Here is a 22,464-nt window from a genome sequence, read left to right on the forward strand (position 1 = left end):
ATATATATATATATATATCTATGTTGCTCACTGTGACTTTCACGTTGTATGTCTCAAACACATACAATATATCACATATATTATATATATATATATTTAAAGGTACTCAGTCTCAGGGAAATGAAAAGCAAAACAACTTCATATAAGAATGACTAAGTTACTGAAATTTGGGAAGACTGGCCATATCAAATGTGGAGAAAATGTCGAGTAGGTAGACGCCCCCCAATGTCTGCTGACCCTAAAGAGAATTTCTCAAAACGGAGCAGGGCCCACCATCAGGGCCGTGAAAGAATGCAGCTCCCCACCTCTTTACGGAACCGGCTAGGAGAAGCGTCTGAGCAAATATGACATTTCCTGCTTCACGAAAGTAACGGCAGAGCTCAGACCCCGAACTGCGTTTGGATTTAATCACCCCTATCTAAACCCAATCACGGGCTGCAATTTAAACCAATTTGCTCAGCATTAAAGCTTCACGGGGAAGAGAAATTCCCTCCTGATTACCTGTGTCAAGAGATAGTAAGCTAAGCCCGGGGATAAAAGGCGGACACCGTCCATACTGGGCAGGCTCTATCACGCGGGTTCTATTTAATTATATCTGGTAGCTGAGGAGGAAAGAAGGCCTCAGGCCATGTTGGAAATGACCCTCCACCAGCCCCGGTCATCCAGACTCACACATGCAGACAAGAAAAGAGTGGTTACCAGTGGAGACACTGAGGTTGGGGAAAAATAGAGGGGACTGGGAGAAGGCAATGGCAACCCACTTCAGTACTCTTGCCTGGAAAATCCCATGGACGGAGAAGCCTGGTGGGCTGCAGTCCATGGGGTCGCTGACGGTCGGACACGATTGAGCGACTTTACTTTCACTTTTCACTTTGATGCATTGGAGAAGGAAATGGCAACCCACTCCAGTGTTCTTGCCTGGAGAATCCCAGGGACGGAGGAGCCTAGTGGGCTGCCGTCTATGGGGTCGCACAGAGTCGGACACGGCTGAAGTGACTTAGCAGCAGCAGGGAGGTATAAACTTCTGTGTGTAAGACAGGCTACCAGGATGTCTTGTACAACACAGGGAATGAGTCAGCCCTTTTTTTATTTTATTTTAATTGGAGGCTAATTACAGTATTGTAGTGGTTTTTGGCATCCACTGACATGAATCCGCCACGGGTGTACATGTGTTCCCCATCCTGGATCCCCCTCCCACCTCCCTCCCCATCCCATCCCTCTGGGTCATCCCAGTGCACCAGCCCCAAGCACCCTGTCTCATGCATGGAACCTGGACTGGCGATCTGTTTCACATATGGTAATACACATCTTTTAATGCTATTCTCCCAAATCATCCCACCCTCCCCTTCTCCCACAGAGTCCAAAAGTCTGTTCTATACATCTGTGTCTCTTTTGCTGTCTCGCATATAGGGTCATCGTTACCATCTTTCTGAATTCCATATATATGCGTTAGTATACTGTATTGGTGTTTTTCTTTCTGACTTGCTTCACTCTGTATAATTGGCTCCAGTTTAATCCACCTCATTAGAACTGATTCAAATGCATTCTTTTTAATGGCTGAGTAATATTCCATTGTGTATACGCACCACAGCTTTCTCATCCATTCATCTGCCGATGGACATCTAGGTTGCTTCCATGTCCTGAGCCAGCCTTTTGTAATCACCATAAATCCAGTGCAACCTACAAAAATTATATAAAAACTAAAAAATCAGTAAAAAGAAAAACCAAAGAGACAAGAAAACCCATTGAGTCTGATACATAACTATGTTACCATGAATTATCACATAGGTCATGAAATAGAAGTGTTGGATATTATATTAAAAAAAAAAACAGCCATGTGAGAGAGTCCCATTCACCAACACTGGCCGTTGTATACTTTACATTTTTACCAGTTTTCTAGGCAAATATTATGTAGAATTATAGCTCTACTTTATCTACCTTTGACTTCTGAAAGTGAAAGTTGCTCAGTTGTGTCCGACTCTTTGCAACCCCATGGACTATATGGCCCACGGGATTCCCCAGGCCAGAAAATTGGAGTGGGTAGCCTTTACTTTCTCCAGGGGATCTTCCCACCCAGGGATCGAACCCAGGTCTCCTGCACTGCAGGTGGATTTTTTAACCAGCTGAGCCACCAGGGAAGCCATAATGAGGTTAAATATTTTGTACATTCTTAAACTTAGTTTCCTTACTAAACAAACTTCACATATTTAATCTTCTTTGTATTTGAGCATTTTTGTTGCTGCTATTTATCGACTTACTGGAGCAATTGATACATTAAGAATTTTAACCTTTCCTCTCCCATAAATGTTGTGATAATCTCGTTTCTTTGCTTTCTCTGAACAGTTTTATACTCAAAATTCTCTCAAGCACATACTAACTTTATCATAAGTGTAAAAGCATTCTCTAACAGAGGTCAAACTAAGCCTTGATTTACATTCTCTTATAATTCTTTTCTTGTTGTTGTTCAGTCGCTCAGTCGTGTCCGACTCTTTGTGACCCCACGGACTGCAGCACACCAGGCCTCCCTGTCCATCACCAACTCCCGGAGCTTCCTCAAACTCCTGTCCATCGAGTTAGTGATGCCATCCAACCATCTCATCCTCTGTTGTCCCCTTCTCCTCCTGCCCTCCATGTTTCCCAGCATCGGGGTCTTTTCCAGCGAGTCAGCTCTTTGCATCCGGTGGCCAAAGTATTGGAGCTTCAGCTTCACCATCAGTTGTATGATAAACTTCTTACATAAGGCTTGTGCCCTGCCTGGATCATTTGCTGTAAAGTGATGATCCATGTTTTTCCTCTCTTCCTTCCCTCAGCGACTCGAGATGTTGCCTTTATATTTCAAACCTCCACAAACACAGGCACACACCTACACACACCCGGTGGCTCTGAGAAGGCAATGGCAGCCCACTCCAGTATTCCTGCCTGGAGAATCCCCATGGACAGAGGAGCGTGGCGGGCTACAATCCAAGGGGTCGCAAAGAGTCAGACACGACTGAGCCACTCACTACATATAAGCATATTTACAGCAATTCTGATTCACACACTTGCCTTCAGCCCTTTTCCACCCCAATTTCCTTTCCCAGTTCCCTGTCTAAGTTACGATCTTGGCTGTTGGCATTACATCTCTAAGTACATTATCAGTTGGAGAGCGTGGCTTTTCCCTCGAGAAGCTTGTGTTTGGTGCCTCTCTTGTGAGACCACCTGTCCTCGGGGAACCCTGAGGTCCTGAGCTGGCTGCTTCCCCTCAGATTCTAGGAGGCTGTCTCCCCTTTGGTTAGAGTTCTGGGGTGCCCAGCACAGTTAACACTCTTCCTGCCGTGGGACAGGTTTGCAGGATGTTATTTGGCCCGGGGTGGATCTCTTTGATGGGGACCCTAAGGTTCCTTCTTTGATCAAAAGTTTTCTTCTCCTTATCCTTCTTTGGCTTCCGGTTTACAGGGTCTCCTTACATAGGAATGCTCTGTTTCCCATCTCTATTTTTTACTCATCTTTCTGTTTCTTGCTCTGCTCAATTTCCCCACTTTCTGGGCTTGGTGTTACCTCCTCGTAATTGCTTTTTATTTCAACAATTTGGTTTTCTTTAAAAATCACCTGTGGTTGTCTCCACTGTTCTTTTTTATGGGTTTTTTTTTTTTTGGTCTTCATTCTTTAATCTCTAATTTCAATTTGTTTCTCCATGACTTTCATTTCTACTCTATAGATACATGTCCTCTTGAATAGTGCGTGTGTACATTGGTGTGTGTGTGTGTATGGGTTAATGAATGTGAACTTTTCAAAAAATTGCCCTTGAATCGTTCAATCCTTTCTGGCCTAGAGATCACCCTTTGAGTGAGGCAAGTTGTTCCATTTCAATCTTCAGCTGATTATATAGGACAAATCTGAGTGGGCTCATAAGGTGAGATGTTCAAACTCATATTGATACTCTAACCTGAAATCTCCAAATACGTATTTAATGTACTGTGGACCAACGTATGGACAGTCTTTATCCTGCATTTTTACATCATGTTAAATCACAAGCGTTGCTTCCTTTTGTGGCTATACTACGTATATCAGAGCATGATCATATTTTTTAGACAATTTACATTTCCCCTGGAGAAGGGAAAGGCTACCCACTCCAGTCTTCTGGCCTGGAGAATTCCATGGACTGTATTGTCCATGGGGTCACAAAGAGTCGGACACAACTGAGAGACGTCCACTTTCTTGTATTTCTTTGGTATAATAGACAATATGATGAGGACTATGTCATTGTTGAGTTGCTCGGTCAGTCATGTGTGACTCTGTGCAATCCCACAGAGTGCAGCCCTCGTATATCCTCTGTCCGTTGGATTCTCCAGGCAAGAATACTAGAGTGGGATGTCATTTCCTGCTCCAGGGGATCTTCCCGACCCAGGGATCCAACCACCATCTCCTGCATGGGCAAGTGGGTTGTTGGTTTTTATTTATTTATTTTTTACCGCTGAGCCTCCGGGTGCATACAAATCTCTTAACTGCGTTTCTGACGGTTTCTTTAGGAAATACTCCTAAAACTGAAACTAGTTGGTCAAACGTTATGGACACTGTAAACAATGCAGGTGCCTAAGTGGCTTTTCAGGAATATTCTAAAATGTTCCCAGTTCTACTACGAGGTGATGAGAAGTCAGCTTGTTAGGTAAAATGCTTTTCATGTTTTTTTTCTTGCTATAGCGCAGAAAGTTGTTTTTCACGCTAACAACCAACAGCCATCTGCTTTTTTTCCCCTTCCCTTTTCATTTACAATCTGTGTCACTCATGCATTGTTTTATTCTGGCATTAGATAATTCCTACTTTTAAGTGCTCCTGTAAGATAAGAAACTACAGTATCTATTTTTATATCCATTGCAATTGATGTTCATTGTGTGAAATGTTTTTCCTGATAAACTGGGTTGAAAAAAATGTTTGTCATCTGGGGATACTCAAATCAGTTATGCTTGAACTATCATGAGCTGCATGCGTGCTCAGTCGCTCAGTCGTGTCTGACTCCCGGTGACCCCGTGGACTGTAACCCACCAGACTGCTCTGTCAGTGGGATTTCCCAAGCAGGACTACTGGAGTGGGTTGCCATTTCCTCTTCCAGGGGATCTTCCTGACCCAAGGATCGAAACTGTCTCTCTCACATTGGCTCAGAGGATTCTTACTGAGCCACCAGGGAAGCTGGGGTATGTGAGTGTATGCGTGCAAAACACTAACTGATATCATGAAGGGTTATCAGCACCCATGCAACGGTTGGGGAATAATTCTGTACATTGTAGCCAACCAACACCATCAAAATTCCCCTCTACTTTAATGATATATATCCCCCACCCTCCTGAAAACAAGATATGGAAAATATAGATGTTGCAATATATTTTTGCTGCAGTGTCAAAAGCACATCACACTCAGTTCACATGTACTGCTTGGGTGGTTTTTTTTTTTTTTAGACACATATTGCTTCCCTAACATGGCCTGAATTAGAGATTGTTCCCAACTTGTAAAAGACCAGCAAAGAAGGTGATTTTTTTTCCGAGGAATGGTTGGGTCATCTTGCTGCTGCTAAGTTGCTTCAGTCATGTCCAACTCTGTGCGACCCCAGAAACGGCAGCCCACCAGGCTCCCCCATCCCTGGGATTCTCCAGGCAAGAACACTGGAGTGGGTTGCCATTTCCTTCTCTCATGCATGAAAGTGAAAAGTGAAAGTGAAGTCGCTCAGTCGTGTCCGACTCAGCGACCCCATGGACTGCAGCCTACCTTAAGGCTCCTCCACCCATGGGATTTTCCAGGCAAGAGTACTGGAGTGGGGTGCCATTGCCTTCTCCATGGGTCATCTTAACAGGCACTAGCAGTCTGAGGAGATCAGGCTAAGCTTTCTATGGGCTTTTTAGGGGTGGATCATTTCAGCTCATATTCGGCTCAAGTCCATGGGAATTTGGGGCATTTCTGGAGATTTACCTGAATTCAGAGAAAGAGACACTGGCATTGTTCTTGTAGAAACTTCATTCATGTCCAAACCTGCCTGTAGCCAAGTACTATATCATTATATGATGTTTGTTGGGAGTTTCTGGAACAAAAAGCAATTTTCCCTATTTGACATGGTTTGTGTTGATTAATTTTCCACCTGTATGCTTTGCTGTGATTGCATTATTTTATCTTCCACCGGTCATATGGTATTTATATATGTGTGTGTTTGCATGTACATGCTAAGTCACTTCAGTCATGACCAACTCTTTGTGACCCTGTGGACTGTAGCCCACCAGGCTCCTCTATTCGTGGGATTCTCCAGGCCAGAAGACTGGAATGAGATGCGGCTTCATCCTCCAGGTCATCTTCCTGGCCCAGGGACTTGAATCCGTTGTCTCTTATATTTCCTGCAATGGCAGTCAGGTTCTTTACTGTTAGCGCCACCTGGAAAGCCTGTGACCTAATATTAAATATCATCCCTTTGTTGGAATAAACTCCATTTGGAAATGGTGTGTATTTCCTGACCAGTGCATCAAAGTTGCTAATGTTTTATTTTTCTTGTTACCTATGTATGCTTGATGGAAGTTTCAATTTAATTATTCTGTATTTCATTTTTCTTTGCATTTAAAAATATCTGTGTTATAGAAGTCTGGTATTGAGAAAGCATTCTTTACACTCACAGAGAATTCATAACATGGGAGTAATATGTAACTTGGAATTTTCATAGAATGTGTCTTTTGAATGAATCACACATCATGAAATTTGGGGTATGTATTTCTTCACTCCCTTGTAATTTGCACTGTGAAATTGATGAGTTTTCCTCTTTTTTATTGAGCTAATATTAGTAACATATTTTCTAGGAAATAAGTACTTAGTCTAGATAAACAATTTGTGGTAATAAAGCTGATCAGTATTTCCTTTTGTCATTTAGTATCTGTTGTTATTTTTCTGTATCTTAACAAGGAATGATTTCATCAAAAATCCTGTGGTTTCTGGGACTTCCCTGGTGATCCAGTGGCTAAGACTCTGCACACCCAGTGTAGGAGGTCTGGGTTCTATTTCAGGTCAGGAAACTATAACTCACATGCCACAACACAGACCTGGTACAGCCAAAAATTAAAAATGAATATCCTCCAGTTCTTGACAGAAGAGAAAGGCTTCTGTGAGGAGCAGATTTTCTCCCTTCTATCAGGATGCCATCTCTTTGCACCTGAAAATTGACTAATAATGGAACACTACCATGGTTGTCTTTAATATTTCTAGTTTTTGAATATAAATTTAATAGGAAAAATTAGATGGAAGGCTTTTAACTCATGCAGTTGTTACTCATGCTTTTTTTTTTTTTTTTTTGGTAACCTCAAGGCAATTTTCTTAGCAATTTTGTTTCCAGGGCCTCATTAGGGAAATGATCTTATCATAGCTCCGTTCCACTGTGCCTTTACTTCTAGTGACAGATAAGTGTCAGCTGGTGTGCCCGGCAGGGGCATAGATGACCCCAAACTGGTAAACAAAAACTTACAGGAAGACCCAAGGGTTAACAACAGACTCATTCCATCCTAACACTCAGAGTCTGACTCTGCATAGGTACATCAAGGAAGATATTTCATATACGTTTATCTGTAACTGAATCGGGCTCCCAGGTGGCTCAGTGGTAAAGAATCTGCCTGCCAGTGCAGGAGATGTGGCTTTTCCGGTAGTTATATACAGATTTGGGTCACGTGTGGGTTTGGAAGGACTGATGCTGAAGCTGAAGCTCCAGTGCTTTGGCCACCTGATGCAAAGAGCCAACTCACTGGAAAAGAACCCTGATGCTGGGAAAGACTGAAGTCAGGAGGAGAAGGGGATGACAGAGGATGAGATGGTTGGATGAACATGAGTCCGAGCAAACTCTGGGAGATGTTGAAGGACAGGGAGGCCTGGCGTGCTGCGGTCCATGGGGTTGCAAAGAGTCGAACACGACTCGGCATCTGAACAAACCAACAATCCCTCTACAATATGGGGTTGGCTTCCGCCATACAACCACGTGAATCAGCTACAAGTACACACACGTCCCCTCCCTCCTGAACCTTCCCCCCACCCCATCCCACCCCTCTAGGTTGTCACAGAGCACCAGGCTGAGCTCCCTGGGCCCACAGAGCAGCCTCCCACCGACCCACCACCCCACACATGGCAGTGTACACACGTCAGTGCTACCCCCTCGACTCTCCCCACCCTCTCCCTTCCCCACTCTGTCCACAAGTCTGTCCTATATGTCTACATCTCTATTTCTTCCCTGCAAATAGGTTCCTCAGAACCATTTTTCTAGATTCCGTATATATTTCATAGATTCCGTATATATTTCACGAGTTAATATGTGAAATTTGTTTTCCTCTGTCTGACTTACTTCACTCTATATAACATGCTCTAGGTTCATCTACCGCATTAGAATGGACTCAGATGCATTCCTTTTAATGGCTGAGTGATATTCCATGGGACACATCATTACGTACCACTTCTTTATCCATTCATCTGCAGATGGACAGCTAGGTTGCTTCCATATCCTAGCTGTTGTAAACAGTGCTGCTGGCTCATGAATTCTCGGTCACTACCTCTTGGAATAACCCAGCAGGCTGAGTCACTGCTCTTTAGATGCTGATATTTCTATCTTGCAGAAGGAACACTGTATTCTGCTTTTAGGTAATCTGTGTTCTGATAACTGTCTGTCATTAGGCTTGACAGGTCACCTCTGCTGTTGAAATATACAAAATCCTCACAAGGATGGTGAAGAACCCTCTTCCCTGCAACTCTCTCCCTTTCCAGGGCTTTCTGTATGCTTGTAACCAAATGTCAGGCTGTCTCCATTCTGTTTAATGTCCTGATTGCTGAATCATTTTTGTCTTTACCAGTTTGCTGATTCTGGGCTGGCCTCCCTTCATATGAACCTGTCTCTTTGAATATTTTATTTGTTTCTTTAGTTTTTCAGCTGTGCCAGGTTTTACTTGCAGCCTGTGGGATCTAGCTCCCTGACCAGGGATTGAACCTGGGCCCTCTGCATTGGGGGTGCAGAGTCTTAGCCACTGGGCCACCAGGGAAGTCTCTGAACCTGTCTCTTTGAGCAATTGCATTTGAAGATCCCCTTGTAGAGATTCTTATGCATGGTTTACATTTCGGGTCTTTGCTTTTATTTCTTCTCTTTAATGTACCTTAAAGAGATGGGAATATCAGGCCACCTGACCTGCCTCCTGAGAAATCTGTATGCAGGTCAAGAAGCAACAGTTAGAACTGGACATGGAACAACAGACTGGTTCCAAATCAGGAAAAGGAGTACATCAAGGCTGTATATTGTCACGATTATTTAACTTATATGCAGAGTACATCATCAGAAACACTGGGCTGGATGAAGCACAAGCTGGAATCAAGATTGGCAGGAGAAATATCAATAACCTCAGATATGCAGATGATACCACCCTTATGGCAGAAAGTGAAGAGGAACTAAAGAGCCTCTTGATGAAAGTGAAAGTGAAAACCTGGTTTAATACTCAACATTCAGGAAACTAAGATCATGGCATCACTTCATGGCAAGTAGATGGGGAAACAGTGGAAACAGTGGCTGACTTTATTTTTCTGGGCTCAAAAACCACTGCAGATGGTGACTGCAGCCATGAAATTGAAAGATGCTTGCTCCTTGAAGAAAAGTTATGACCAACCTAGACAGCATATTAAAAAGCAGAGACATTACTTTGCCAACAAAGGTCATCTAGTCAAGGCAATGGTTTTTCCAGTAGTCTTGTGTGGATTTGAGAGTTGGACTATAAAGAAAGCTGAGTGCCAAAGAATTGATGCTTTTGAACTGTGGTGTTGGAGAAGACTCCTGAGAGCCCCTTGGACTGCAAGGAGATCCAACCAGTCCATCCTAAAGAAAATCAGTCCTGAGTATTCATTGGAAGGACTGATGCTGAAGCTGAAACTCCAATCCTTTGGCCACCTGGTGCTAAGAAATGAGTAATTTGAAAAGACCCTGATGCTGGGAAAGATTAAAGGCAGGAGGAGAAGGGGACAACAGAAGATAAGATGGTTGGATGGCATCACCAACTCAATGGACATGAGTTTGAGTAAGCTCTGGGAGTTGGTGATGGACAGGGAAGCCCGTGTGCTGCAGTCCATGAGGTTGCAAAGAGTCAGACACAACTGAGCAACTGAAGTCAACTCAATGTACCTTTGGGGCTTCCCTGATAGCTCAGTTGGTAAAGGATCCTCCTGCAAGGCAGGAGAGCCCGGTTCGATTCCTGGGTTGGGAAGATCTGCTGGAGAAGGGATTGGCTACCCACTCCAGTATTCCTGGTTTTCCCTTGTGTCTCAGCTGGTAAAGTATCTGTCTGCAGTGCAACAGATGTGGGTTCAACCCCTGGTTTGGGAAGATCCCCCGGAGAAGGCAAAGGCTACCCACTCCAGTATTCTGGCCTGGAGAATTCCATGGACTGTATAGTCCTTGGGGTCACAAAGAGTCAGACACAACTGAATGACTCACTTTACTTCAGTGTACCTTCACTTTCCAAGCAAGAAAAGCTCATGAACAGCATTGAATCTGAGGCAGTTCAGAACCCACATAAGAGCTCTTCGATTCCCCTTCCAAGAGGCATCAAAACACAAGCTTCCTTTTGATAAGCCTCTACAAACATTAATAATATAGTATAAATCCTTCCATTAATGCGGAAGTTAATAGTTGTGAAGTGTTATTCAGTATTCTTCTCTTAGAACAATGTCAGGAAATCTAGAGTCGATTCGTAATTGACCTTTCTTTTAAATATGAAGCTGATTAAACACCATCATTTTCATGTAATTCAGTGCTTTTATGAAGGGCTTTGTTTTTCCAAGTGGGTTTAGGTTAAATGATTTTGAGTCAAACATAATGACTATTCAAGTAGAAGTCTTCATAAAGAGATCTCTTTGGACGTTTTCATGAGAAACGCCACGAACAACATAATTTCATTAAATTTCCTGGGAACTGTTGGTTCTTTTAGTTGATATCCTAATTGTTTTGTTTTTTAGCACTCTCAGTTTGGCCTGGTTTTCCTTCATATTTCATATTCCATGAAGCCATTCTCTGCTGTACACCAGAAAGCCCTGCCTATTGGAGATCAAGTCCATTCATTTAAGGTTTAATAACCTAGGATAAAAGAGAAAGGGCTTATAGAGCGTGAGATGGTTGGATGGCATCCCTGACTCGATGGACATGAGTTTGAGTAAGCTCCAGGAGTTGGTGATGGACAGGGAAGCCTGGTGTGCTGCAGTCCATGGGGTCACAAAGAGTCAGACACCTGAGTGACTGAACTGAACTGAAGCTATGACCAACCTAGACAGTGTATTAAAAAGCAGAGACATCACTTTGCCAACAAAGGTCCGTATAATCAAAGCTAAGGTTTTTCTAGTAGCTCAGATGGTAAAGCATTCGCCTGGATTGCAGGAGACCTGGGTTCAATCCCTGGGTGGGGAAGAGCTTCTGGACAAGGAAATGGCAACCCACTCCAGTGCTCTTGTCTGGAGAATTTCATGGACAGAGGAGCCTGGCAGGCTACAGTCCATGGGGTCAGACAGAGCCAGACACGACTGAGCAACTAACACAAACATATGGTTTTTCTAGTAGTCATATATGGATGTGAGAGTTGGACCATAAAAAAGGCTGAGCACTGAAGAATTGACGCTTCTGAACTGTGGTGCTGGAGAAGACTCTTGAGAGTCCCTTGGACTGTAAGGAGATCCAACCAGTCCATCCTAAAGGAAATCAGTCTTGAATATTCACCAGAAGGTCTAATGCTGAAGCGGAAGCTCCGATACTTTGGCCACCTGATGTGAAGAGCTGACTCATTAGAAAAGACCCTGATGCTGAGAAAGTTTGAGGACAAGAGGAGAAAGGGATGACAGAGGATGAGATGGTTGGATGCCATCATCAACTCAATGGACATGAGTTTGAGCAAACTCCAGGAGATAGTAGAGGACAGGGAAGCCTGGCGTGCTGCGGTCCATGGGATCACAAAGAGTCGGACATGACTGAGGACTTAATTACAATGACAGAGGATGAGATGGCCGGATGGCATCACTGACTCGATGGACGTGAGTCTGAGTGAACTCCGGGAGTTGGTGATGGACAGGGAGGCCTGGCCTGCTGCGATTCATGGGGTCGCAAAGAGTCGGACACGACTGAGCGACTGAACTGATCTGAACTGAGAATGATATTTAGTGAACTCTCCTGCTCTGCAAAGTGGAGAGGAAATGAGATTATAGAAGACTGTATACCATAAGTTCCCAGATGGGAAGCCCTATACCAAGGTCACGGGACAAAAACCTCCAGAGTTAACCAAGCCCCGTAGCAACTGTTGCTATGAGCCCTCTTGACCTAAACCAGCCTTTCTTCAACTCCATATTGGGTAGGATACCCACCCTATAGCACACTAAGGGTTTCCCAGGCAGTACTAGTGGATTAAGAATCCGCCTGCCAATGCAGGAGACATAAGAGTCAAGGGCCTGATCCCTGGGTCAAGAAGGTCCCCTGGAGAAGGACATGGCAACCCACTCCAGTGTTCTGGCCTGGAGAACCCCATGGACGGAGGAGCCTGGTGGGCTACAGTCCACGAGGTCGCAAAGAGTCAGACACGACTGATCCACATACACACAGCAGCCTAACCAATCATCCAGTACCACCCTTCCAGCACAAATTTTGTTTTTGTCTTGAGGGTCAAAAAATCGGTTATTAACCCACGCAAGGGGATAATGGCTCTCCCTGGTCTGTGAGGAGTTTGACCTTCTGCGCTCACAGTGCCCACATTATCTCTGCTCTTTGCTCTTAATAAAGTCACTCCCTTCTGAAAAAGCTCTGTATTTGGAAAATGTTTCCCAACCCACCCGCGGACCATGACACTTGATTCTGATCATGGCCTTGATGTTGGCTGGCCATAGAAACTTGCGGGCAAAAGGCCAACGAGCTTCACATCCAGTTTCTTCTGCTATCAAATAGCGACAGGAAGACTATTTTCTTGGTCTGCCTAATGATTTTTTTTCCCCCTCTGTAAGGAAGAAATAAGACCATAGCTCTGCAAGAATTCAGTAGACACTAAAATGTCATATTATCACAAGCTGGGTTGTGCAGTTTGCCTGAGGCATGTTCTTATCTATCACAGCTAACACCCTGCTTCTAGTCAGGTCGGAAGAAGAATACAGCAGTGAGGAGACCCACTCATGAATCTCTCTGATGCGTGTGATTTTCATTTCAGTCTCTGTTGGTATTAGGAAATGTTTCTGCTTTTTCCATATGCGTCCACACACACAAAATAAACAACATTTTAAAAACTGCCTTCTTTTGTACTACATGATGAACTCCAAGTGTTGGGACAAACAAGCATTCGTGTAGATATCCAAATGGACTCGTTTATTTACGGGCTTAGGGATGTTCACGGTTATCCTTACGTCCCCAAATAACTGTTTGGGGAAAGCCCATTAAACATTTCAGTACAATCCCAAAACACCCTCCTTGTTTTTTCTAATGACAAATGGAGTATTTCCTGCCATATCAATGATAAGGCAGACACAGCCATCACAGCCAAGCTGGCCCTTCAATTGTGAATTTCTAACCCCAGAGGAGCCTAGCAAGAACAATGCGTGCTATCAGGCCACCCATTGAGCTGCAGCCACTGCTCACAGCAAGCATTGAAGAACTGGGGTGGGGTGGGGGGGTTGGGGTTGGGGTTGAAGGGACAGAGGGAGATGTGAAAAAAAAAAACAAAAACAAAACAGGATACCGGCCCCAGAGAGCTGAGATTCATGCAAAAGGACGGGTTTCAGTGAGCCTAGACTCTTGCATCTTCCTCTACATAGCAAAGCACAAAATTTCTTCATTTGACATACCTGGTTTCCTATAATTAATAATTTTCTGAAGTTCAGGCTACCTGCCTCTTGTTGCAAACTTCTACATAACCTGACTCCTCCCCCGCTCCCTTACACACATACCTCCTCCGACAACTTTTCTCAAGGTCACTTGAGATGCTATCTCCTGGGCTTGACACCCCAAACACTCCCGCCGAATAAAATATAACTCTCATCACCTTCAGCGTTGGGACTATCTTTTTAAGTCGACGCTAAGGCCGACTTGGAGACACAGGATGGGCAGAACAAGTGATGGAATGGGGACGGTTAGGAGCACAGAAAACTCCAGGGATGAGTCGCTGCCAACCTTGTAGTAGCCAGAGATGAAGGAAGGCAAAAATCCATGTGCGCTTACAAGTGATAGAGAGTGTCTGAAGCACTCAGGTGTGCAGACTCAATTATTCTGCAGCTCGGTGATTAATTAGAGATTTAGAAGGGAAAAAAAAAAAAAAAATGAAAGCCCTGAAATCTATCTACGCTGCTTACATGATGTATGAACATATTCACCTGCTTGGTTCTATTAAGAATTTTTGTGTGAAAAATCTTACATTTTCCTCCCATGATAGAGCAATTTCGCAGTCTTGAATTCTCAAAGTCAAACACCTCATTCCTCTTCACTGGCTCATTAAGGCCCCCCTCCCACCCCCAACAGGCCTTGATAAAATATGGTGTTGCCTTACGGTCCTCTCTCATAATGAGTCATTAGAAATGATTTGAGTAGTTCTGCATATGCAAAGTCAACACAGAATGCAGTAAGTCTATTGTGAAGAAAACCAGAATGTATGGGGGCTTCCCTGGTGGCTCAGACAGTAAAGAATCCGCCTGCAATGCGAGAGACCTGGGTTTGATCCCTGGGTCGGGAAGATGCCCTGGAGGAGGACATGGCAACCCACTCCAGTGTTCTTGCCTGGAGAGTCCCATGGACAGAGGAGCCTGGTGGGCTGCAGTCCATGGGGTCACCAAGAGCTGGACATGACTGAGCGACTAACTCTTTCATTTTCAGGGGAGCTGAGATCTTACCCGCCTCGTGGTCAAAAGCCCAGAACATAAACAATAGGAGCAATATTGTAAGAAATTCAGTAAGGACTTTTCAAATGATTCACACACAGACACACACACAAAAATCTGTAAAAAAATTGAAAAAGAAAAGACTCTAATGCAAATCACCCTCTTGGTGGTGGAGGTTTAGTCACTCAGTCATGCCCAAGGCTTGTGACCCCACGGACTGTAGCCCACGAGGCTCCTCTGTCCACGGGATTTCTCAGGAAAGAATACTGGAGTGGGTTGCTATTTTCTTCTCCAGGGGATCTTCCCCATCCAGGGATTGAACCCTAGTCTCCTGCATTGCAGACAGATTCTTTACTGAGTGAGCCACCAAGGAAGTCCTCTGAGAGTTGCATTTAAGCTGAATCGTTAATTATACCGTACTCTGTGCTTCAAAGCCACGATTATACGAACTGTGGTCAGGTTACAAATACGTACTGTATTGCTTTTTTCTTGGTCGCTCTGTACATTCAGTCTCTATATTAAGATTTGTTTTGTCAGCTCATGTGCACTGTTGATTATTATTATTATTTCAACCAGAGAGTGGAGTGAGTCATGATTAACTTCAGAACGCTGGGAATAAAAACGTAATTGTCAGTTGATGCATATGAGCAGTGTACGACGGATCCTATTGGGAATAATTTTTACTCTAATGCAAAAAAAACCACTCAAATAGCTCATGCTTTTCAAGTAAATTCTGTGGCATAATAAAAGGAGCCAAATATGGCTGCTGGCATTGCATTAATATTATGAATATACCCTTAAATGAAAATTGCCCATGGAAGCACAAATGGGTACATTTTGGAAATCTGAGTGTAGGATGCAATTTCAAAAACTGTAATAGACACGCCATTACCGACATATAGACAGGTTTCAATTTACTCATAGTTCAGGCCAGCAAGTATTAGGTTTAGAGAAAGTGCAGTTTGCACTGGAACCCAGGAATTGGAATAATCTGTGGAATTGAACTAAGGGGCTGTTTAACCAGGTAAAACTGTTTCTAATACGGCAGGAATTTCAGAATCAGTTCATAATGGCTCACTTGTGTTCACAGCAGAAAATCAGACCAGTTTTCACTTACTGGTCTACAGAGAGACGGGATCTATACAGTGAAGTAGTGATAAATGATATATCTATTCCTACATGCACCAACTTGAGAATTGGCAGACCTCAACCTGAATAAATTTACTAACACAACATTGTAAATCCATTATACTCCAGTTAAAAAAAATACAATGTACATGGAAGTTTTTCTAAAAAAGAAGAATTTACTGACCATAATGGTGAATTGAAAAGAAAAGAAATTCCTCTTTTGATGGACATCTAGGCTGTGTCCATGTCCTTGCTATTGCGAACAGTACTGCTGTGAGCATTGGGGTGGATGTGTCTTTTTTCATCGTGGTTTTCTCTGGGCATATACCCAGGAGTAGAATAGCTAACTAGTGAGAAGATACTGCATAGCAAAGGAAACTCTACTTTGTGCACTGTGCTGACCTGAAAGGCACGTCCACAAGGGAGGGGTTTTATGTATAAGTATGCAGGTCAGGAAGCAACAGTTAGAACTGGACATGGAACAACAGACTGGTTCCAAATAGGAAAAGGAGTCCATCAAGGCTGTATATTGTCACCCTGCTTATTTAACTTATATGCAGAGGACATCATGAGAAACGCTGGACTGGAAGAAACAGAAGCTGGAATCAAGACTGCCGGGAGAAATATCAATAACCTCAGATATGCAGATGACACCACCCTTATGGCAGAAAGTGAAGAGGAACTAAAGAGCCTCTTGATGAAAGTGAAAGAGGAGAGTGAAAAAGTTGGCTTAAAGCTCAACATTCAGAAAATGAAGATCATGGCATCCGGTCCCATCACTTCATGGGAAATAGATGGGGAAACAGTGGAAACAGTGTCAGACTTTATTTTGGGGGGCTCCAAAATCAATGCAGATGGTGACTGCAGCCATGAAATTAAAAGACGCTTTACTCCTTGGAAGGAAAGTTATGACCAACCTAGATAGCATATTGAAAAGCAGAGACATTACTTTGCCAACAAAAGTCCGTCTAGTCAAGGCTATGGTTTTTCCAGTGGTCATGTATGGATGTGAGAGTTGGACTGTGAAGAAGGCTGAGCGCCGAAGAATTGATGCTTTTGAACTGTGGTGTTGGAGAAGACTCTTGAGAGTCCCTTGGACTGCAAGGAGATCCAACCAGTCCATTCTGAAGGAGATCAGCCCTGGGATTTCTTTGGAAGGAATGATGCTAAAGCTGAAACTCCAGTACTTTGGCCACCTCATGTGAAGAGTTGACTCATTGGAAAAGACTCTGATGCTGGGAGGGATTGGGGGCAGGAGGAGAAGGGGACGACAGAGGATGAAATGGCTGGATGGCATCACTGACTCGATGGACGTGAGTCTCAGTGAACTCCGGGAGCTGGTGATGGACAGGGAGGCCTGGCGTGCTGCGATTCATGGGTGGAAAAGAGTTGGACACGACTGAGCGACTGAACTGAACTGAAGACTGAAGCAACCATCCTCCAATAAAAATTAAGAAAAAGAAATCAGACTCAAAGGAATACATGCTAAAGGATTCCATTTACAGTACTTCATTTCTTGACCTCCATGCTGGTTTTTGGGGATTTTGTTTGCTAGACTCATTTTTTATGTCTTTCTCTTTTTAATATCATCTTTCATGTTTGTGTTACATCTTATAATTGAAAGCTTTTAGAAATGGAATTATTCAGAAGAAAAAAAAGAGCGCGTGCCCAGCTTCAGTCTTTGTGTGTGCAGGTATTAGTCACTCCGGTGTGTCCGACTCTCTGTGACCCCGTGGACTGTAGCCCTCCAGGCTCCTCTGTCCATGGGATTTTGCAGGCACGAATACTGGAGTGGGTTGCTATGTCCTTCTCAAACGATCTACCCAACTCAGGGATCAAACCCAGGTCTCCTGCATTGCAGACAGATTCTTTACCCCTGAGTCCCCTGGGAAGCTACAGAATTACCCTAGGACCCAGCAGTTCCACTTCCTGGAAGATACTCCAGTAAAATAAAGACACACTTCCATGCATAAATGCGTCTGTGCACGTTCACAGCAGCATTTTTATACACCATCCCCAGAAGGTGAAAACATCCCAAATCTCCATTAACAGATGCATGGATAAATAGACGACGGTATATCCACACAATGAAATAGCACTCAGTCTTCAAAAGGAACTCGACGGTGACGCTTGCTACAGTGTCCGCGATTCTTGAAGACATGATGGTCAGTGACGGAAGGACACATGTCTGACCCCATTTACCTGTGGAATGTGCACGTCTGCCTGTGAAATCCACAGAATGGAAAGCTGATTAGAGGTTACCAAGGGCTGGAGGGAAGAGCACAGAAATGAGACATGACTGGTAAACAGGTGTCTTTCGGCGCGTGATTAATATTCTTTGTAACCAGATCCTGGGGATAGTTGCACATGACTATGGACATACTAAATGTCACCAAATTTCACATTTTAAAGTGGTTCATCTACAAAAAAAATTTAATTTATTTGGCTGCATGGGGTCTAAGTTGCAGCATGTGGGATCCAGTTCCCTGAGCAGAGATAAAACCCGGGACTTCTGCAGAGAGAGCTCAGAGTCTTAGCCACTGGACCACCAGAGAAGTCCCACACCGTAAAAAGGTTCTTTTCATTTATGTGAATTTTATCTTCATCTCCTTAAAAAGAAGCTCTTCTGCGCGTGATAGAAATAACATGAACCAAAACCTAATAATGTGAGTAGCATCTAAGGAATAGAGACAAAAAGCTTATACAGTCTTTAAAAAAAAAAAAAAAAAAAGACTTTAAGACAAAGGAAAAATAATACAGATCCTACTTTTAAAATGCTAGAGAATGAGTTCCGGGATTTTTTTTTTCCTTTTAATTTCAGCTTTATGTACATTGTAACTTTTTATTTTGAGATAATTATAGGCTTCTTAGAAATTGCCAGAGTAGTCATGGAAGTCACATACACCCTCAACACTACCTTTACTAATGTGAACGTTATGTCATCCTAAAGGACAGCGGTGAAGCCAGGAAATTATTGATGGGATGCTATTAACTACATCAGAGATCTTACTACGAGTTCTCCAGTTTTCCTGCTGGTGTTCATTTATGGACCAGGATTCCACATTACTATATTTAGTTCTCCACTGCAACCTTTGACAGCTCTTCATTTTTTCTCTGTATATGACTGATTTTGTATGCTGCCTGTGGGGGTGTGTTTATAAGCTGTAAAGATCGCCAAAGAAGACATCAAGTGTGTTAATACCCAGGGATGCATCTGAGAAATGGTTGGCTAGGAAACAGGTCCAAAGAAATAGCAAAAAAAAAAAAAAATGAGACCCACAAACATGGGGGAAAAATACTTGATGTGGTACCAGGTGGAGCTGCAGAAAGGAAAGTGGTCTCCACAACACAGTGGAAGGGTTGAGAAGGTCGGTGAAGGCCGACAGGCAGAGTGGGGAAAATAAAGGTCTGACAGATGGCATCGGTCTAGCAGAGGACTGTGGTACAGGGTTTTCAAGCGTAGTTATGACCCATTGCGGCTTCTCAAGGACAGTTCTGGTACATCTCAGCATCTCATTGTTGCATCATTATGTTGGCATAACAAGACCGCTCATGGGATGACCCCTCTCTGCTCCTTCCCATGTCAAGTGTTGAGCTGTGGGACAAGCTTCTCCGAGCAGTCATGGCCGATCTCAGCATCTCGGCATGTCATCAAGTGGCCGTGACAGAGACCATTCACGATAGAACCCCTCTCCTCTCCTTCCCATGTCAAGTGTTGAGCGGTGGTAAAAAGTTCTCAAGAGGAGTCACGGTCCACCTTAGCATCTCAGCATCTCATCATGATGGCGTGGGACCATTTGTGACAGGACCTCTGTCTGCTCCATCTCAGGTCAACAGTTGAGCCGTGGCACCGCAGTTTTCAGAGCAGGGATGGTCCACCTTAGCATCTCAGCATCTAGCATCTCATCGCACTGGCATGGGAAGGCCATTCATGATGGGACATCTCTCTTCTTCCTCTGCCAGATGTCCAGTTGTGGAATAAGTTTCTCACGAGTGACTCCAGTCCACTTCAGCATCTCAGCATCTCATCACGTTGGCATGACAACATCATTGGTGATACGGCCCCTCTCTGCCTCTTCCCGTGTCAAACACTGAGTTGCGTCACAAGCAGCTGTGGTCCACCTTGCCGTCTCAGCATCTCCGCACGTCATCACGCGGGCATGACAAGACCATGTGAGGTATGGCCCCTCTCGGCGTCTTCCTCTGTCAAGCTGTGGTACAAAGTTTTCAAGAGCATTTTGTCCATCTGAGCATGATCCACTTAGCATCTCAGTGTTTCCGCGTGTCATCACATTGGCCTGACGGGACCGGTCATGATATGGCTCCCCTCTGCTTCTTACTATGTCAGGTATCCCCTAAACTCTGCGGCTTCACAGAGCCCTGCAGGGCTGCCCTCCCAGACCCTGGCTCTCCAACTGCTTCCACTCAGCCAGTTCTTGCCTGTGGATTCCATGTTTCCATCTCTTCCTCCACGACTATCTTTCTTCCATAGATTGTAAGCTTACTGCAGTCTCTAAGGTCTGTAGTGTCATACTCATTATCAATGCTACTTTATCATGGAACTGCATTTCCAGTTCTTCTATGGATATTCTTCATACCTTCTGTATTTTTCTCATAAATCCAATTTATTTCGAAGGAGAGGACTATGTTTTGTTAAAAATAATGAGATCATTCCCTCTTATTTCATTAGATGAGGTGTACCACATCTACACATTCTAAGGCCACATTAAATTAAATCCTAATAGACTGTGGTCCATGCCCAATTACTACACCGTCTAACTGCTGCCTCTATTCTTGACATACTTACTCATGACCAGTTCTTTTCTGAATAAGATATTTGCAGGCAGGGTTTTTTTTTTTTTTTTTCTGCTGCATACTTTTCAGTAGCAAATTCTAGTACCACCTATTGTTAGATAAGGGTGTCTTGAATAGTACCTTCTCTGAAGGATTATCAGTTAAAGACTCATTTTTCTAATTTTTCTAATTTATCCTTTGTGTTGGATAAATCCTTTATCCTGAGTATTCAGTTGCTAAGTCGTGTCCAACTCTCTGTGACCCCATGGATTGCAGCATGTCAGGCTCTTCTGTCCATGGAATTTTCCCAGCAACACTACCGGACTCGGTTGCCATTTCCTTGTCCAATTTATCCTTTGAGCCTTTGGTATAAATTATTCAACCCATTTCAGGAAAGCTTAGAGATCCACGAGATGAAGGTATTTTCTCAGAAGGTCCACGTGTTACCTTGTCCTGGTTACAATCCACTCTTGGGCAGATTCCTAGTAAAGTAAGTGCAAGCAGGAAGTTGAGCCAGGTTTGAGAATCTCCCATGGTCTTCATGTGCATACACTGGGCGCCCCATCCATAACAACTGAAAGATGAATACTAACGTGGCTATGGCTGGTCTGGATGAAGTCTGCCAAGAGAATACATGACCAAATGGTCCACAAGGCTGAGATGTTGCTCTGATGCACCTTTCTGACACCCTGGTATTCTACCTTTGTGCTCTGCCCCCATAGTCAAGGATGCTCCACGATTCTTGCAGCCCAACACAACATGCTCAGCCTCACCAAAGACAGAAGAAATTGTTCCTTAAAAAGTCTTGTGTAAGTGTGTATTTTTATGGCACACAGGGCTCAAATAAGGTAGAACACACTCACTGTGTGTTCATAAAAATATATAATATGAAGAGCTCACCGTCCACTTGAACTTTCTACAGCTTCAAGTGTTTCTACTTGAATCATAAAGAATGTATGAGGCAGAGGGGCAATTGCTTCCCTCCCCTTCCCTGTACACAGCTGAGATTATGTGCCCAACAAGGAAAAGAAATCCAGAGGAGGAAATGGAAACCCACTCCAGTATCCTTGTCTGAAAAAATCCATGGATAGAGGAGCCCATGGGCTACAGTCTACGGGTCGCAAAGGGTAAGACACAAGTGAGCTACTAACACACACACACACACACACACACACACACACACACACACACAGAGGGAAGACAAATTTTAGCACTCCATTGGTGGTCATGTGGTTAAGACCACACTTCCACTGTAAGGGCCGTGAGTACAATTCCTGGTTGCGGAACTAGGATCCCTCATGCAAAGCGGTCAAATAAATAACACACAAAAGTCATTTAAAAAAAAAATCTTTTTTTAATGGAAAGAGAAATCTCACCATATAAAATAAAATCTTTCATCTTCTCCCCCTACTTGGAAAAGAAATTGTTTATATCGTGAGGAAAATCCTTAGGCTTCCCTGGTGGCTCAGAGAGTAAAGCGTCTGCCTGCAATGTGGGAAACCCAGGTTCAATCCCTGGGTTGGGAAGGTCCCCTGGAGAAGGAAACGGCAACCCACTCTCCAGTCCTCTTGCCTGGAAAATCCCATGGACGGAGGAGACTGGTAGGCTAAAGTTCATGGGGTCACAAAGAGTCGGACACGACTGAAAGACTTCACTTTTAAGGAAAACCCTTATGTTTGAATGATTAAT

General features: G+C 43.8%; 1 long non-coding RNA gene and 1 other non-coding gene across 2 annotated transcripts in view; both read right to left on the reverse strand.

The window, feature by feature from the left end:
* Positions 1–1,319: 1,319 nt before the first annotated feature.
* Positions 1,320–22,464, reverse strand: part of LOC100847628 (uncharacterized) — a 146,502-nt gene continuing 125,357 nt past the window's right edge. The window contains exon 4 of the long non-coding RNA XR_009493657.1: positions 1,320–1,680. This is a non-coding gene — a long non-coding RNA (uncharacterized lncRNA). The remainder of the gene's footprint in view (positions 1,681–22,464) is intronic.
* TRNAV-CAC (transfer RNA valine (anticodon CAC)) lies at positions 8,948–9,020 on the reverse strand. Its single transcript has one exon. It is a non-coding gene; the product is annotated as a tRNA-Gly (tRNA).

Source organism: Bos taurus, chromosome Y (assembly GCF_002263795.3).
Source record: "Bos taurus isolate L1 Dominette 01449 registration number 42190680 breed Hereford chromosome Y, ARS-UCD2.0, whole genome shotgun sequence".
NCBI classification, from domain to species: Eukaryota; Metazoa; Chordata; class Mammalia; order Artiodactyla; family Bovidae; genus Bos; species Bos taurus.